At 40.2% G+C, this 20,000-nt stretch overlaps 1 protein-coding gene across 1 annotated transcript in view; it reads right to left on the reverse strand.

Moving 5' to 3' along the window:
- LOC308102758 (uncharacterized protein) overlaps positions 1-18,238 on the reverse strand; it is a 41,465-nt gene extending 23,227 nt beyond the window's left edge. The window contains exon 1 of the mRNA XM_080452619.1: positions 17,837-18,238. The gene's annotated coding sequence lies outside the window, so the exon portion shown is untranslated. The remainder of the gene's footprint in view (positions 1-17,836) is intronic.
- Between the last annotated feature and the right edge of the window lie 1,762 nt (positions 18,239-20,000).

Raw genomic sequence — 20,000 nt, forward strand, 5'->3', positions numbered from 1 at the left:
AGTAAATAGCCTTGCAAGCTCATGAGTTCACAATGTACACACAGGTGACAAATTAAAAGAAAAACAAAACAAAACAAAACATAATGTGTCTTAGTAAGGCTTACAACCAGAACAGCTTCAAATTGCCTAGGCATTGATTTTACAGGTCTCTGGAACTCTACTGGGGGGATGGAACACTAGTCTAACAATTCCCTCATTTGGTATTTTGATGATCGTGGTGGAAAGCGTTGTCTAATATCAGTCCAAAATCTCCAATAGGTGTTCAATTTGCTTGAGCCCTGGTGACTGCAAGCATCAAAGGCCATAGCATATGTTTCCCATCATTTTCGTACTCGTCAAACCATTCAGTGACACCCCATGCCCTGTGGATGGGGGATTGTCATTCTGGCAGAGACACTGATGGGAGTAGATAGATAGATAAGATAGATAGATCTTTATTGATTCAGCGGGGGGAAATTAAGTCGCCAGAGGCAGCACAACAGTTAAGCAGAGAGAGAAAGAGAAGTACAGCAAGGGTAGCGACGCCAGAACTCGGAGTCAACAGAAGAACATCACAAAAACACCATCAACAATGAGCAATACTACATGACAGTATACACGCTGTATACAGCGCTGTATAGATACAGTAACCTGCACTAAGCAGAAACAAAATCAAGATAGAAATGTTTCATTATAGGATAAAGGTGATTGTATTGATTTGCGGTGACCCTTCCCCTCCAAGGGGACAAGTGGACGCAAACCAAGCCAGGAAAATGTCCTCCACAGCATAACAGAGCCACCGGACCCCCCTCACTGCAGGGGTCAAGATTTAGGCAGTGGTGGAAAAAGTACTCACATTTTTTACTTAAATAAAAGTATCAATACTGCAATGTAGAAATACTCTGTATCAAGTAAAAGTCCAGAAGTCAAAATTTACTTGCGTAAAAGTACAAAAGTATTGGTATCAAAATGTACTTGAAGTACTAAAAATAGAAAGTACTAATTTTGCGACGCATTGTGAGCTTGTAGATCGGCTATTTTCAAATGGCCAAAATGTATATGGGCTGAAGTGGGTAATATATGTTTTGTAATAATAATCTACAAAGTAACTAGTATCTAAAGTTTTCAAATAATTGTAATGGAGTAAAAGTATAATATTTGCCTCTGAGATGAAGTGGAGTAGAAGTAAAAGTACTGAAAATTGGAAATACTCCAGTAAAGTAAAAAAAATACCTCAAAAGTACTTGAGTAAATGTACTTAGTTACTTTACACAACTGGATTTAGGCCTGTACCTGGTGCACGGCTGCACGTCACACACCCACCCACTTGTCAAGAATATGCTGACCATATCACTTTTGTCCCCATGTAGACCAACTGCCTATGGTTTTTGCACAACTGAACTTCCAGATGTACATTTGTCTTTGTAATCAGGGGTTTATGCATTGGAACTCTACAATAATGTCCCTCTCTATGTAGTTTTCCGGGGACTGTTCTTGCTGACACAGTCTGATCAAGTCCTGCATTGACTTTCTCAGCCACCTGAGGAAGAGCTGATCTTCTGTTTTTCCTAATATAATGCACTAATGCGTGCATGAGCATCTCACAGCCAATGAATCTGCACTTTAAACCACAATTTCTACAGCGTCTCTGTCGGGTGGAAACCTCATATGTCCAAAACTGTTACTTTTCAGGATTCAAATTCAAAAACAGAAAAAGTAGCAGATTGACAAGCTCAAAACGCATCGCTTTGTGCCACGTTTCGAGCTTAGATCTGCTACTTTTGATGCTTTTGATTGACACTGTAGTATGATTAAGGACAGTGTTAATTTACGTTTAAAAAAAGGTTAAAATATGGAGATAAGAGGTTTGCGCCCGACAGCAACGACACACTGATGTCTTTCCCATAGATTGAAATGCAGATGTCACTTTAGTCGCAGTCTTTGTGACAGAAGCTCCTGCCATCTGTGCCCCAATAATGAACCCTTTTTCATAGTCACTTTGATCTTTTCCTCTTGCCATCTTGATGCAAAATCAAGGTCAACTGGGCGTGCTCAGCATTTGTATACATGCCACAGAGCATGCCATGCCAGGATGTTAATTACTTAATTGTATTATGCAGTCTGTACACCTGTATGGAAGCAGATGCATTAGTTATCTTTCTCCACTCATGCATTCAGGTTCAGGTATTTCCTTTAATTTGTCAACAATTTTTTGGGGAGGTTGACTTCATCTATACCATGATTGAACACCATACACCATAAATGACCAAACAACCTTAATACCTTAACACCTCTATATTACTTTAGCTAGAAAAAAACACACAGATGAATCCAGCGTTACTTACTCAAGAGTATAAAAATGCACCTCTTTACACTCTCAGAGTTAACATTGGGGATTTTTCTGAGTAGTTATTTTACTGAGGCAACACATTATGGGAATTAATTCAGTAAACGTGTGCCTTAATAATTCATTTTAAAAGATGATTATACACTTATTATTACACGCATTTAGGCTCTTTATATGGTGTTTCGTGCTTGGTCTAATCTATTAGTGCTGTGCAAAAGAGAAAACAAGGGTTTGTCATGTCTTAACCACTTCTTACATGATCGTGGTCCCCAGGGCTCTATAATTGGTCAGCTCCTTTTTTCCCTCTACACAAAATGTCTTCACTGAAAACAGCCAATTTACAAGCTCACAACGCGTCGCATGGCAACATGTGAGCTTGTAGATCTGAAGCTGTTTTCGCCGAATGTTTGCCTATTATGACATGCCCAGAATAGGAACACCAGGGCTCAACAAATCAATGGACTTCTTTAGGGACACAGAGTCGATCAAGTTCTGTTGTTCTCAACTGTAGTTTTAAAAACAATTCATCATGCCTAACCTGTCCAAGAACAGAATCCAATTTATACGCTTACAAACCTATACAGACAACTCTTCAATTGTGGATATGTCTCTTCCAGAGATATAGACACAAGACAGGGATATGGGCTACCATATTGATTAGGCAATATCAAGATATGAGGGAAAGGAAGGTCCTCTATTGACAGTCAATTTAAGTCTGACTGACAACATAAGCCGCTTCAGCTTGTGAAAAATACATTTTTTGTGTGACTTTTGCTAGTTTTAGTCTGGTGTTTTTTAGTTTGTTTGTTTTTTCAGTAAATCACTGTGTGGATAGCTCTGAAACTTTTAAATGCAGGGTTGCAATTGCTAAAAGAAGCATATCACTCACATAAATTGACTTGGAGGATAAGAATGAGCCCATTCACTATAGACTCATGGTATACTTCACATTACCATTGACTATTTTCCAAAGCATATTACAGTTTGCTCAATTTGTGAGGAAGCCTCTGGATACCCTTTATTTTAGCACCACAGTATGAAATACTATTTGGAAAAAAAAATCTCAGTGTTTTTGTTATACAGTATGTTGTTATTATTATGTTATCGTTGCGTTTTAATTTATTTTAAAGCGCAGATTTATTTGAAAAGAGCTGAAAATAGTCCCTGGAATAAAAATAAGATTCATAATCGAAATCTAAATGATCACGACTTATTAAGCACACAACACTGACTCAATTATTCAAGTAAGTTTGCTAAATCTTTAATGACTATTAGAGAAAATGTAATCAAATGCGAAATATAACAAGACACTCTCTCTAATAACTGAGTGGCCACTATGTGGATCTCAGACGTCATGTGGCCAGTCTATGACGTCAGTCATATTTGGACAAAGTTCCAGCCCATTCCGACCTCCAGTGACTTCCAGTTTAAAATAAAAGTTTTAAAAAGTTAAATATTTCAAAAAGTTACTTCCTTGGCCCAATGGCAGCGTGCACAAGACATTTGGCAGTCCAGTGGTTTGCGAGATTAGCACTGGCCTGGACACACAAACACAGCGACACACACGCACGCACACATGCGCGCACACACAGAATGACAGACAGACAGAGTTATAGACAGACAGACACACACACACACACACACACACACACACACACACACACACACACGACACACCCTCCAAGTAATCAGTAATTTACAGAGAAATGGTTTGTGTACGTTATATAGTATGGCCGAAACTGTCAATACACTGACGTTTTATCATTTTTATGGTCATTTAATTGTGATATTGACGTTGACTTGAAGGCTGTCACATGACATGTTCTTTAGTCTCCATACCTTTCCATACTCCATGAATTGAGTACGTGAGGATCTCATTTGAAACAAGCCGTTGCGGCTTTCATGAGCGATCCATTTCAATTGACCTTGTATTGTAAACTGCACTTCCATGTGCTTTTTCTCTGCAACCTTCTAAATAAAGTATTCAATCAATCAATCAAAAACCTCCTCCTTCCTGCCTCCTTTGTCATAATAAAGAAGAACTGCAAGTTTAGATTGTCATATAAAGCCAGTCACTGCATCAAGAGATAATCAATGTGAGAGTTGAGAGCATAAGAGAACTTGAGCCTCTTGTTTTAACTTGCTTTTCCTGGCGTGAATTACTGGTCCTTGCTATTTATTGTGCAATTTTCTCTGATGTTCAATGGCAGGCCTAGGCTGCAAATATGGAGACAGCAGTCCACACTTCTAAAGTAAATTCTATATGCATCCATTCAGAAAGAATGTGTGGCCAGGGGCGGATTAACCCTTCGTGGTGCCCGGTGCTTGGACCCGGGGGGGGGGGGGGGGGGCAGCGCGGGAGCGCTAGACTAAATTTCGGCGTTTTTCGCCGTTTATTTTTTTTCCCACGCCGTTTGGTGCCCCCCCCAAGGTTGGTGCCCTGTGCTTCAGCACCTCAAGCCCGTTGGATAAGCCACCACTGTGTGTGGCACTAGGGAAAATGTAAATATCTATATTATAGGATGTAAAAGAAAAGTGAGCGGTTCAATTAAATTAATTGGCTGTTATGCTGTGTTTTTTCTGTCTTTTTTCACACAGTCATCTGTCTCTCGCATCTCCAGGTGTTATGGACTGAGATGATTAACAACACCTAACTCGCCCTTCAACACAACCTCCGCAGGAGCAGTGTGTGTGTGTGCGTGTTAGTTTTCTTCCTTTAGTTTTTTGTAAAAGACTCAGTACTTGTTTCTGTTTGGTTAAGTTTTCCAACATATATTTATTTTATTTTTTGCAGGAGTAGCCCTGGGTGTAATAGACACACACGACACCACAAGGCACGTGTACAGTTAGGGCCCAAGAGGGGCTTGAGCACCTGCCCCTTTGCCCTAAGAGTTGAATAGTGCCCTTTTGGTGTTTCTTTTTTATTGACAAAGACGGAAATGTCATATCCATGAAAAAACACACTATCAAATAAGAGGTACTGTTTTCCAAGTCAGGTGCAACTTGCTACCTCTCCTCCATCCCCTCGTTCTCCAAATGGTTTTGTCTCAATCAATCAATCTTGCATCTTCCAACATTCTGAATGTTGTCTGGTCATGAAAAGCAATGCATCGCCACAACCACTGTTCGGTTACGGACCGGTAAATAATTAAACACTTACTTTTTATGTTTAATATCCGTAAAATAAAACCTTTAAGTATGTCAATAGGAATTCTAACTCATTTCAGCATCAACCTCTATACTAACTCGCAAGCAAGCTAGTCTTATAATGATCCTTAAAACGATGTTATCTCCATCATACAGGGCAACATACACACACACACACACATTACATTTCTGAAGCAGGTAATGTTTTGCACTGTTTTGGTAGTGATTTAAGAAGCAGCATACTGTAAAAACACTGTAAGCAAATACACCTGTCACCGATGAAAGTGTGTGTGTGTGTGTGTGTGTGTGTGTGTGTGTGTGTGTGTGTGTGTGTGTGTGTGTGTGTGTGTGTGTGTGTGTGTGTAAAGCATGTTAATACAACAATCAAACTGTGGTTCAGTAGTTGTGCAGTGTAATAAAATTATACAGAACATGAAAACAAGACATTTTGAAACCCCTAACTCGGTGCTGCTGATCTAATGTTATCATTATCATCCCTTATAACAAAAGGTAAAACCGGTCCCATGTTATGAACATAATGGGTGATTATGGATGGTGGCAATATGGCAAAATCAGGACGGGGATAATGCATGTTGGTGGGGTGAGTGCCCCCTTTTTTTTTGGCTTGAGACCCTGCCCCCAAAAATATCTATGCATGGCCCTGGACACTAATACAGTATGTTCTTAGTCTACCGCTTTGTATTTTGTTTTCATATGTGTTTCATCATTTTGTTTTTTTGTTTCATGTGTCTTTCATTATTTTGGTTTTCGTTTCATATGTATTTCATTGGGGAAAAATAGAATCGGTATTTTATTTGTATTTTGTTTGTTATTGCAAAATCCGGCTGTTGTCTGTTGCCAATTCTATTCAAATGAGCAAGTGTCCATTGAGTCCGTAACCTGTGTTTACTAAATATCTCCGCCAGGCCGAAAGCCAGGGACAGAGATTATGCTTTTGCCCCGTCTGTGTGTGTGTTTGTCTTTGTGTGCGTTATCCCGCACAATTTCACAAACCACTGAACCGATCAGCGCCAAACTTTTTGTGCATGCTGCCAGTAGGCGGAGGAAGTCACTCCCTGAATGTTATTTAATATTTTCATAAATTCAACAAAACCGGTCCTCAGTGGTCCAGGCTATGGGATAAATGGGCGCAAGCTGCCCATCCAGGGTATGGGCTCTAGTGCAGTGCGTGTGTCATTTGACACCAGGTTTACAATTCCTCAAACAGACACACACACACACACACACACAGGGACCAACACACAAACAGAGACACACAGAGATCACGGGCAAGTATGACGTGCTCACGCGTGTATGCGCACTGCCCACACACACAAAGACAGAGAGAGACAGAGACAACTCGACACATATGCCACGCACACGCGTGCACAAACGCCACAACACTAACAGACTAAACTCATGTGAGTTCACAACACGTGAACTCACAACGTTGTGAACCTGTAGATCTGCTATCTTCGGCAAGCGACACCAGCTTATGACGGAGTATAAATCATGCTTTATTCAGTTCTGTCTTGAATGTCGTTCGACACTGAGTGTACAGTGCAGGCAATAATGCAACAATAGTTGCAAGAAGGTATAGATCAGCTCTTGTCTAGCATCTTTATCATTATCTTAAATACCTCGTTTTGAACAGTGTTGATTGGAGCCATATCTTTATCCAAGTGATAGGTGATAGCTAATCATGTTGTGCGATGTACTGTATAACGTTTGCGTTATTGAGGTAGGTGTGGTCTGTCAACTGGAATCATATTGGATTTTATGGTGACGTTTGGGTGTAGAGAGTTGTACAGTGTTACCTTGCAATACTGCGATGTTGCCAAAGCACTGTAACAACAGAGTCTGCCTACAGAGATGAGATCAGTTTACTGGCACTCTGGTGCCATGAGAACAGCCTCACCCTCAACGTCAACAAGAACCAAGAGCTGATCATGGACTTCAGGAGGCAGAGGAGAGAGCATGCGCCCATCTTCATCGATGGAGCTGCAGTGGAAAGGGTCAGCGAGTTCAAGTTCCTTGGAGTACACATCAAGGAGGAGCTCAAGTGGGACACACACACACCACACACCTGAGGAAAAAGGCCCAGCACTTTATATACTGGTTTCGCCGCCTGAAGAAGAACGGAGTTAGTCCCCGCATCCTCAGATTATACTACAACAGCTCCATTGAAAGCTGTGTTACAGCCTGGTATGGAAACTGTACTCCCCTCGCTCCAGGAACTGTACAAGAAGAGGTGCGTCGTCAAAGCTCAGCGCATCATCAAGGACAGGCACCACCCCCAGCTACAAATTCTTCAAACCCCTACCGTAGTATCAAGGGCCAGACCACCAGGTTTATGAACAGCTTCCACCCGGCTACCATCAGACTGTTGGACCTGTCATCAGGCTGGCCTTGACCTACCTGTATTATACCAGTAAAGCAACCTTTTGTGTACTATGTGGTTGAACTTGACACTTGCCGATACTCTGCAGTGCACCTTAATCTCATGTACAACGCACTGACACTAACTTGCACTAATGTAATGAACAGTTTATACCAGCATGCACCTTATTTCTAAACCTCATGTACATAATGTTTGGATGGATATGCTGTGTAAATGTGTAGTTATTTTTCCTTCCTTTGCCCCCCCCCTCTCTTCTTTCTTTTCTTTCTCTTTCTGGAAACAATCAAAAGGATGGAGCTTGCACAAAACGAATTTCACCCACTGTTTTACACCTGTAAACATGTGATGTGGCAATAAAGATGATTCTGATCCTGTATGCAAATTATAACTCCTTGTAAATCAAACCACAACTTCAGTCTCGCCCCTGACCAAAGGGATTTTCGTGTCGCTCATGTCTATAGCTTCAAAACGTCGCTCTCTGTCATGCGGTCTCCGAGTAGGCTATCCAGTTTCTGCCTCCTTTGACGCGTGCGGTGTCAGGTTAGTATAGAAATCTGACAGTCCCTCTGTCAATGAGGAATTTAATAGCATGTTTTGCTTTACATCGTGTAATTACAAATGATTGACATTACAACTGAGATTGCTTAGAAGCAAATAAAGTCAACATGTGAATGCAGCGTGAATTGAGCTCAGGATATTTTGTTTTTTTTATTAATTGTGTAGCCCTATGCTTCCTGGTACTTGATCATGCTGTGAAGAAGAACATTATGCAACATTGTTACATGCAATAATGTAATTTCATCCATCCAATGCCGCTATGACAAACATTTATTCAGCCTCTTTGAACTGTTACTCAAACAATGCCACTATCAAAGGACCACAGCTTTACGCTCCAATATTACAACACCTCATCTAAAAACACATTATCAACACAGCCTATACCTAGTACCGATTCTCTAATCAACACAATCCTGCCATGACATGCCCAGTCATTTTACCCACACAATGTTTACTATATGCAAGTGCATGTGTCATACATACATATACAGTACATTCTGTGTGGGTTGACGCAATAGCTCACACGACACATTATCTCTGCCGATGTTAAATTCTGCCTCTTACCAGGTTAGTAAGGTTCCCGAGCCATAGGTCAGGAGGCTATCTCCTGTTTCCGTAGCATGTGCACGCGTATGTGCACACGTATACACACGCATACACGCGCACGTGAGCGATCACAGATTAAAATAACCTCTTTAATATGTAGGCCTATTTATTAACCCACAATATAATGTATATCAAATTTTATTATATTTATTTTCATAAATAGTGTTGTCATATGCATATTTACCTTGCAGACGTCACCTCTGTAATTTAATTAGTTCATGAATCCATCAGTTATCCACTGTTATCCAAACGTTCTCTTTGGACTGCTTTGGACAGTAGGCTACTTACAGTAGCAGGTCACACAATGGACCATTGATATGCATCCAACCAGGGTCATTCCTATGTTAATTCACGTTGTTGACACTCAGCGTCGGCAGCTTTTCTAAGCAAAGTGCGAAAACTGCGAATGCTTGTTTTTGATCGTTACCTGAGGTAGACGCACGTGGGTACGCAAGTGCATGTCCATGCATGTGCGGGCGCGCGTGCAGCTCTGAACTAGTGGAGCGGCGCTCACCGTGCTCCACTTCGCCCCACCTCCAGTTAGTGCTGCACGATTCTTGCTCAAATGTGAATCACGATTTTCCTCCATAAGAATTGAGATCACGATTCTCACACAATTCTCTTGTAAATATAAAAAATATTAAGCAAAAAAAAAAGAATTATTATAATTTTTTTTAATTGAAAAAAAAATCGTCATAATTTAAAATCGAGATCGCATAGGTGTCTGAATCGAGATCACGATCTTTTTTCGATTAATCGTGCAGCACTACCTCCAGTACATCCCCTGGACATGACGCTAGTGTCACAGGGACGTAACCCCAATCCAACCCTTGATGCTGAGTGCCTAGCAGAAGGCATTGGCTACCATTTTTAGAACCCCGACTTCCCATTCTCAGGGGCCAGGGCAGACACTCTAACCACAAAGCCACTTACCAGGGATTTTGGCCAAATGAAACAGCAAAAAAAGTAGTGTAGAGCTATATATACTATGTGTAGTGGGAAAATTACATTACACTGCCCTGGGTAAGCACACTTTGTAGTTTCTTCATATTTTAGATTGGGGCAGGGGCAGTGAGGGATCGGAGATGGTGAGATCCCTCATTCTATGATTGGGGGTCTCTTCAATACACAGTTTTGGAGAGTGGCCAAGTAGTCCTCCCCATCATTGAACTTGTTGGACGACTAATGCTCTACCAGTTGGTTGAAGAATGTCTAATTAATGATGCATTCAATTTGACCATTCTGTGGTTTGCCCATTTCGCTCTTTCAAAATGACTTCAGGGGATGGTGGCATTTATTTACAGAGTGAAATATGGATGGATTGAATGATAAAGCGATGAAAAGATATTCAGTAATCAGGCCAGAGCTTATGGTGGACGGGCTACACATCTCCTGTCTCATTTACTTTCAGGATTAATGACTGGATGCTTTAAAAGAGGAAATGGCACTCAATGTAAGATTTAATTACCATGGACTTGGACAGTTAAATGTCCATTTGGTCAGCATGAGAACCTTTTATCACTGTTTGTTCTGTATAGGCCACTGAGCTTTGTTTACCACGTATAGAAAACAATTGCTTGACTCTGGGCCCAACTGAATGCACAGTAGTAAATAAAAAAAATAGATTTCCAGTGCTTAAAAAAAGGGGGAAAAAATTAATCATTTATGAAGACAATTAGGTCTTTATTTAACATAAACTGAAGACAGCATCACGTTTTGTACAACAAAATAATAGCTTTAATATCTCAACCGTGAATTTTGAAGCTGTTATCCCACTTTTTATTCATCTTTATTATATTAATTGTGTGTGGTTCAAATTTGAGTAGATTTATATTGTTGAACAAAACTAATATCATAAGCTTTGTTTACAGAGCTTATTTTCTTAACCACTTAGGGCGGCTTCACACTGGGTCCGTTTGCATTCGAACCGTTTCCAAGTACGAATGCTGGCAGGCATTCACATTGGCCAAGATCCTAGCGCACCAGAGTACACTTGCATATATACCCCCGATCCTATAGGTGGCGGCATGCACATAGTGTTTCTTCTGTGGACACAGACGTCATCAACTATGCGACAATGTTTGTGCTGGTCACGCATAAATATAGGGTTGCGGTTGCGGCTGGGGAGTGAGTCAACGCACTGAGCGCTCAGCGCAGTGAGCACACAGATTCTAGTCAAGGCACAGACTGCTTTGTTGTTGATGGACAACGGATGTACGCTTATGAGAAACAACACAAATAAAACCTGGTGTGCATTAGCGCAAGATGAGGATACAGGAAACATTCAGTCTAAATGTCCAGTTTGCTAACCTTCACAACTACTACTACTTTTGTATTTGAAACTTTAAATTTCTCTAAATATTATAAACTTTCACGACAGCTTAAGTACAAAAATATATCATTTATGAAAAGGCAACTATAGTAGCCTATACAGTGAAGTCGGACTGATATATATATATATATATATATATATATATATATATATATATATATATATATATATATATATATATATATATATATATATATATATATATATATATACATATGCGCCCTGTGCTCTTCTTTTTCTCTATGAAGAAAAGTACAAGTACAGTTGACACAAACGCATTCCGCAACGCAGCCTGTCTGTTGTTTAATCTGCGCATCCGCGCATTACGTGCAGATCTCATCCTCTGGACTGCAAAGCCATAGCTGGTCATGTAGGAAGGTGTGCGATAGGATCGCGCTTGCCATAGTCTCCAAAGTAATAATAATAATAAGAGAAAGTTCACTTTTGGTTATTTAAAAAGAGTCTCCTTATTTTATGTATTAATTTATTAGCCCTACATGGGAGAAACGTTAACTTTAGAGCTTTTGGTTATAATTTAAAAAGACTGTAGAGCAGTTTGTGTGCAGACTCACCTTTTTATTTTTATTTATTTATGATTTGTGGGTCCAGCACTGTGTGTAAAAAAGAACTGTGGGGACATGTATCTCCTGCCTTTGTTCATATTTAAAATAAATTTTATATTTTCCAATGCAAGATCAGTGTGGTTATCTGCTCTATATTGTAATATCAAAAATAGCAGATCAACAAGCTCAATGTGTCGCATTGCGCCGCATTTTCAGCTTTCAGCTGTACCTTGGCTATTTTTGCTACTTTTGTGTGACACTGTATGACAATAGGGCATTCATTTATGATGAAAAAGCATTAAAAGTTGCAATATGGGATACAGGGTTTCTTCCTAACAGCAAAGATATGTAGTAGAGATGCGCGGATGGCCTCTCATGGTCATCCGAATCCGCATGTACAAATTAATTATCCACCCGTTATCCAACCGCAATAATTATTTTATCCAATTTAAATATCCGCACCAACCGCTTCTCCCGTATGTCAAAATATTATTATTTTCTGGTATTCCCCGTTAGTTTTAGTAGGCTATAGTTGTGCGATGCGATCACAAAATGCATTGATTTAGCCTATGGAATGTCGGTGCGTCTTTTTTCTTTTTTTCAAACCGGTGCTGCGCTGACAGACTCTGTGCGGCATCCAACATACAGGCATCCAACATACATGCGGCATCCAACATACATGCGGCATCCAACATACATGCGGCATCCAACATACAGAGCGCACTGCTCTGCTGTGCTACTGCTTGGTGTGGATATGTTACGGCCATGGTTGAACCCCTGTGGATTGATCTGCGACGTGTTTTTGTTGGCTGTTTTTGTCGAGTTTATATACCGTCACCTATTCCAAATAGCGGGCCATTTCCGTCTAACGGTACGCTTGCTTTCACATTGCAGCGTACCGTACCCGAAAACGCATGATCCGGATCCGAGACTGCCTCCGGAGGTGGTTTCGGGTACGATACGGTTATCCGTTTCGGGGAACGATACGCAACATTCACACTAGCGCGACACCTGCCAAGCGGTCTGGAGTGCGCACCCGGGACCATAGTGTGAAAGCGCCCTGAAGCCCTATATGCCATACTGCCTAGCTTGTAGATCTGCTATTTTCCATACTTAAAAAAAAGAGGAAAAAACAGAAGGAAATCTTTGTACATGTTTGATGTTCCTAAAATAGCAAATGGAAAACTTCCATTGGAAATCTGAAGTGGGAAATAGAAAATTGCACTTGCCCAAAGAAATGCATCCTTCAAATTGTCCCATTGACCTTAAATGGAGTTTTACATAATAGACATACTTATAATAGATTTTTTATAATCGACTAAATCGATTATGATTAAGCACTTGCAAGATACAAATTATATTTGTATCTTGCATCATTGTTGCATCATTCAATGAGAAAATAGCCTATCTACATTCTAACAGAGCCTGTAGGTCTGCTATTTTTTCCTTTTTGCCATTTTAAATAATCATTCATTAATCGCAAAAGTTTGAAATAATCGTGGAATAGATTTGAAGTCATACTGCCCAGGCCTAACATACAGTATTTGTATTGGTGTCAATGAAGGGAGGACAGACTAGAGTGAACTCTTCCTACTTGTGGGACATGACAGCCAGTGGTTAACCGGTTAATGGCTCTTCTCTTCAGAGGACATGCGGTGCAACATCTTTTCCAAATCAAATATGTGGATTATAAATCACATTTCCGTACCGGATCGGTCGAGGCTCAGGTTACCAACTGCAGCTGCCGGTACTGTTAGCCAGCAGGGTACCAGAACCAGACAGAGGAAATGATGCTGCTACTGATGGGTGAAGTATAATCTCAGAGGAACATGCATCTCTACTCAAAAGAAGAAAACATAACAAAGATGTATAACATTCGCTGGAGTAACTTTGGGGAGCAGCCTTGCTAAAGATGTGAAACTGTGCAGCTCATTAAACAAATGAAAATAATTACTTAAAAACAAGATGATAGATAATTATTTAAAAAACATATTGAAGGAATGTGCCTTCTGTATGATTAACTTACTTATTATAGCATATATACATATACTTGTACAGTACAACAAACACGTACATGTAAAGTGTCTTGTCCTTTTTCTCTCCATTTTGACTGTTGCTCTTTTTTTCTTTGTTTTGTAAAGGGGTTGGCAAAATAAGCTATGGCTTCAGCCTATATACCTTTTCGGTCAGAAATGTGGTTATTTTCTGAATTCGTTTTTTTGTATTTCCTATGAAATTTACACTTTATGTTACTACAAAGGAGAAGGAGAGAGGGAAGGCAGTTTCATCGGCAGCAGGAGAGGAGGAGGGGTAGGAGGGTGGAGGTGAGAATCAGAAGACTACATGTGCGGAGGTGTGATGCAGGTGTGAATGATGTTGAAGACACAGAGCTTCCAGGCAAAAGAGGTAAGCCATAGTGCCAGTTTGTGGATGCAGTGAGAGAGAGGACATTCGGGTGGCTGGAGTGATAGAGGAAGATGCAGAGGACAGGAAGAGATGGATGAAATGGATGATCCGCTGTGGCGACCTCTAACGGGAGCAGCAAAGAAGAAGCTGAAGTAGTAGAAGAAGTAGAAGAAGAATTAAAAGCAGTACAAGAACGAGACGGACAAAGATACCGTTTCCTGATCCGCCAGGAAATGTGGAGATTTGGAGATTTCTGCCATAGCGATGTCTGCTGTAACCCATTCAATAGAGTTCAATGGCGTTCGGTTTGTCAAATAATTACATTTGAAAAAATTGTTGTGCAGAGATCAGAGATGTAAAAGTTATATTTGTTAAAGGAGCAGTTCACACAAAATACTCTAATTTCTCCTTGCCTGGAGAGTTCCATGGACCTTATTGTGAACATTGTTTTGCTGAGAACTATTTTCTACCAAAGTACACCAACCGTCTACCTCATTACGTGACCTTGTAGATCTACTATTTTTAGCACACAACACCGTCGTACAACAAAGTGTACAATTAAGCATTGCGTACACTCTGCTAAAATAAGAAACTGGTCAAACAATTATCTCAACACTGAGCAAATATGCAATCTATCCATGCAGTCTACCCACTTCCTCACAATTATGGATCTGTGTCATCTCAGAAACTGTGGTCTCATAGGCTATTATGACTTGAGTATTGAAATTGAACTTTGGCAGGAATCCATTAAAAAGGTAGCCGTAATCGTGTTCTTCACACTTTAATTTTGAAGCACCTTTTATTAAGCAAGCTGTGATTGCCGTTATCGTCGTGTTGACTGACTGCTGGCTCTAGTCTGCACCGCCTGATAGCGCAGGGTGTGAGTCATTAATACGCTGCTAATTCGCCACTAAAGCTTTATGATAATTAAGACATTTATGGAGCTTTATGGTGATTCAGCAAAGTGTTGTCTAGCGTGTGGGATCAAAGAGAGCTCCAATCCAAACTACAGGCCTACTGAACAAACCCCAGAGGATTAATGTTCAACTACAATAAACTGAAGTGTGTCCAAAGAGTAGTCTAACACTTTTCCACCCTGTTTAGACTAAAAGGAAGAAAATGTGAAACCCTGGATGGGGGAGGGGGGGCAAAAAGCAAACAGCAGCTACTCTGCAAACTCCTGAGGCTCTGAAAGTGTACAATAGACCCTTAAAGGTTTTTTATAGTTTCAGAGTTGAACCCTGACACTGAGGATTTTACAGTGTTAGTCATTTATGGTAGCGGCAAATAGTTAGGCATTTATGGGAGACGACCCAGAGGGGAAATAATCACAACAGGATGGACAGGATGTTGTCCATAACACAATGATAGAAAGCTCAAATCTCAAATGACTTGATGAGCCAGCAGGAAACACAATTCATCCAACTAGAGAAACTTCAAATGACTCTCCAGTCTTCATACACCGCTATGAAGCCTGCTGCTTCATCGTATATATTCCCTGATTAGTGCTATTAAATCAGACCAAATGCAGATGGCTAGTGTCTATTGATCTATAGTAAAGGCAACACCAACCCAATGGAAACTATACACATTTAAACATTCTCAGAAATATACAGTAAAAAGAGAGGACACAATTTAAATACAGACTATAATATTAATGCATATGAAATAATCAATTTGCACTTGTTTATATTATAAGAAAAATAAATAATAAAGAAAAACTATAGAAACAATGTAGGCTATGAAAGGGCATAAATGAGTATGGATTCATGTGGACCTATTCTCACCTATAAGCTACAGCCTATAAGACACAAATTTTCACTTATTCATCCCTCATCACTGTGCCTCAACTGACACCCATTGGCAGATGATAAACCTGGCCAAAGCAGTACAGAAGATATAATAGGCCTACAATGAGCAAATAATTAGCAATAAATAATATGCAATAATAGTTCATAGTAATAATAAATAGCAACAATATGCAAATATCGGTTTGTTCTGTAAGGACAATTGAACTGTGCTTACCACCAATATGGATTCATGTATAAATATTCACACCTAGAGTCAAATTATAGCCTATAAACCACACATTTGCACTCTTTCATCCATGAGTGAGTCGTCACTGTGCCTCAATTACAGTATGATGCAACTGACAAACAAACCCTTTGTAATGTTTTACAAAAGTGTCATAATTTGTTTGAATATATGACTTCGATGGAGTAGACCTCTGTCTGTCTTAAGTAGGTAGGTCAAGGGAGTTGGGATATTGGAACAGGACAACAGGTGATGTACACAACCATGACATTTTGAGTTACAAATGTCTGTCATACATGTCTAAAAAGTTCACTTGCCCTCGAAATGAATTACTTATACAATGCATAATTATATACTTGTTGATAAATACAAATAAATAGAATAATTGCCAGTATTCTTGCCACAGCGCTGGCATTTGCTTAGTCCAACTCCATCCAATGCAGCTGACTGAGCACCTTGAATTGAGAAACAATAACTTGATTTTCTTAACTCATGGTCATGAAAGCTTGGATCATGTTCACATTGTGCAACATGACTATGTGTTGACCTTGTGGGCCAAGTTGGCCAACCAATTCATAATAGCAATAGGCCAACACACACACACACACACACACACACACAGGGAGGGAGCGAGAAACCATAATATTCATGCACATAAAATAGCTATGATAATCTGCCATTCATCTACCACGCAATCCACGCTGACTCTGCGAGCTTATAGACAATGTCACTATTTGATGAATTATAACTTATAAGTCAGTCTAAATTTGAACCATCGCATTAGCTTTGCACTTTGGAGGTGGGTTGTTGTATGGTAGAAGAAGGTAGGGAGGGAGGAACACAGTAGGCCTACTATAGCAGTGGTTCCCAAACTTTTTAGCTCAAGACCCAAAAGAGAAATTGGATTGCCTGGGTACCCAAACTACTAGTGAAAATAGCAGATCTACAAGCTCACAATGCCACGCTTTGCGCCGCGTTGTGAGCTTGTAGATCGGCTATTTTCACTACTTCCTAAACATTATTTTTCTAATTTATGGAATTCCTTTAAAAAATCATATATATTCATGAAATTATTTTGGAGAAAAAAAATTTAATGAAAAAAAAAGATATATATATATTATATAAATATTTTGACATTTACTCGTGACCCATAAAAATTGGTTCGTGACCCAAAGATGGGTCCCAACCCAATGTATGGGAAACAGTGCAGTACAGTCACACACATAGCACACACACAGTGCGATGAAGTACCACTCCCAACAGGGATTCTCCTCTACATCATCGATGGCCATGATTCGCCTGAGTAATGTCGAACAAACACCGTCAAAAAACGCCTTTCACAGCCTGCCGGGTGGATGAGGAGGAGGAGGGCGCTCCTCCTGGGCGACACAAGCACGCTTCACCTCCAAAAAGGCATCGAGAACATAACAGTGGAGATAACAGACAAGACAACCGCTACTCACCGTGCAGTAGATCTCTGTCTGACAGCAACTATTCCCTTCTAATCGGCAGTGAGGGAATATAACAGGAGAGATCGGATGACCAGGGGATCCTGGATCACCTTGTTTTCCAGATGGTTCAGACTCGGAGGAGAGGGGGGGAAAAGAAAGCCCAAGTCCCGGTGTATATGTGTGGAGAGAGACGTGAGGAAAAGAGATACGGAGCCAGTTTCCAACCTCTATCCTCTACTTGAACCCGTTGAAAGAAACGTCTTCCGCGAAACGGCAATGTCGCCCGATCTACTGCCAGTCAGACAGTCACTGCATGAGGAGGGGATTCCTCCCGCAACAATAACTCTCCTTCTGGCAATATATAATAACAAATAATAAGATCAAAAGGTATCAACGCTCTTCTCAGAAGCGAAACGAGCTTGCTTTAATGTCCCATCCACTCCAACGCAAGAGGAGAAGTGCCAGGCAGGCAGGCTGGCACGCTTGCTGGTGCTGGTGGGCAGTTGTAATGTCGACAAGGCTGCTGGGGGAATGGATACAGTAGCCTAGTGTACACGCACACGCATACGCACACACACATACACATTCGCGATCGCTTATCCGCTGCTACAGCTACACACACGCATGGTACATTGCTCACAGCTTTCAGTTCAGTGGTGGAAAAAGTACTCAAATGTTTTAAGTACCAATACTTCAATGTAGAAATGCCCTGTTACAAGTAAAAGTCCGGAATTAAATTATTTTACTTGAGCAAAATAATTGGCATCAAAATATTATTAAAGTACCATAAGTAAAAAACAAAAAATTAAGTTAAAAATGTATACAAAATATTTGGAAAATAGCAGATCTAAAAGCTCACAATGTGTTTTTTTCAAATGGCTGAAAATGTAGGCTAGGGCTGAAGTGGTTAATGTAGTAGGCTATGTTTTGTATTAATAATCCAAATCTACAAAGTGACTAGTAACTAAAGTTTTCAAATAATTGTAGTGGAGTAAAAGTATAATATTTGCCTCTGAGATGTAGTGGAGTAGAAGTAAAAGTACAGAAAATTGGAAATACTCCAGACCAGTAAAGTAAAAATACCTCAAAATGTGTACAGTACTCGAGTAAATGTACTTTACTTCACACCACGCGCAACATAGCTAACTGCGGCTCTTTCTCAGGAAGGAGATACAGTGGCATGTGAAGTTAAAGTCTTAGAAAAGTGTTCTTCTATGTGAGGCAGTAGGACTAATAATGATAATAATAATTCAGAAGAGCTGATCTCAGGGTCGGAGGAATAGCAGCTATTTTACAACTGAAGATCCTCATCCTACTTCTGTGCTCGAACATGTGATGTCAACATGGTGGTGGTGACTGGTGAGTCTTTTTAAAGGGGCATGAACGCAGTGTCGAGTCACTAGAGAGGTCTACTGTGAGGACCGATGTCACTCAAAGGTGAACTTTTGGGGGGTCTAGCTCCGTGTGCCTTTTGAATGGACACGCACTGTGGAGCTGCAGGCTGGAGGCACCTTGCAAGTGACAGTCCTCCTGCTGCTGTGAGTGTGCTGCCACGAGGGACCCATGCCTTGCAGGGAGCCCCACTATGGTCACCGAGGGAGTTAAATAAAGGGAAAATACACTCAAATCGTTAGCCTCGTAGCATAATCGCCTTAGTCATATTTTTAAGGTTTTCAGGAAAGAAGAAACAAAAAAATCACTTTCTGCCTAAGTCATCTAGGTTAGGCAATCATGAGTTTAAAAAAACACATTTTGCCTCAGTCATGTTTATCTCTGCCTTTATTTATGCATAACTGCATAACTCTACTCTCCTAACGCTGCTGATTCATCCTGCCTTAATGGATATGTTCTCAGCCTATCAGAATGCTTGTTACATTCAAACATCTTTTCTGCCTAAAGTCAAAAAGTGCACTTTCTGCCTAAGTCATTTTGGAATGTAACAAGCGTTCTGATTGGCTTAGGAGGACATAGGCAATAAGGCAACAGTGTTAGGAGAGAGCTAGATCGATCTATCTATCTATCTATCTATCTATCTATCTATCTATCTCACAGTCACAAATGAGCTTTATTTATGACATGATAAAACTATATTGCCAAAGCATGTAGAAGACATTATAAATATCAGCAAATAATTAGCAATATATAACAAAATGTTAATATAATAATAAATAGCAAT

This window comes from Gymnoscopelus braueri, assembly GCF_963280865.1.
Source record: "Gymnoscopelus braueri genome assembly, chromosome: 16".
In the NCBI taxonomy this organism is placed as follows: domain Eukaryota; kingdom Metazoa; phylum Chordata; class Actinopteri; order Myctophiformes; family Myctophidae; genus Gymnoscopelus; species Gymnoscopelus braueri.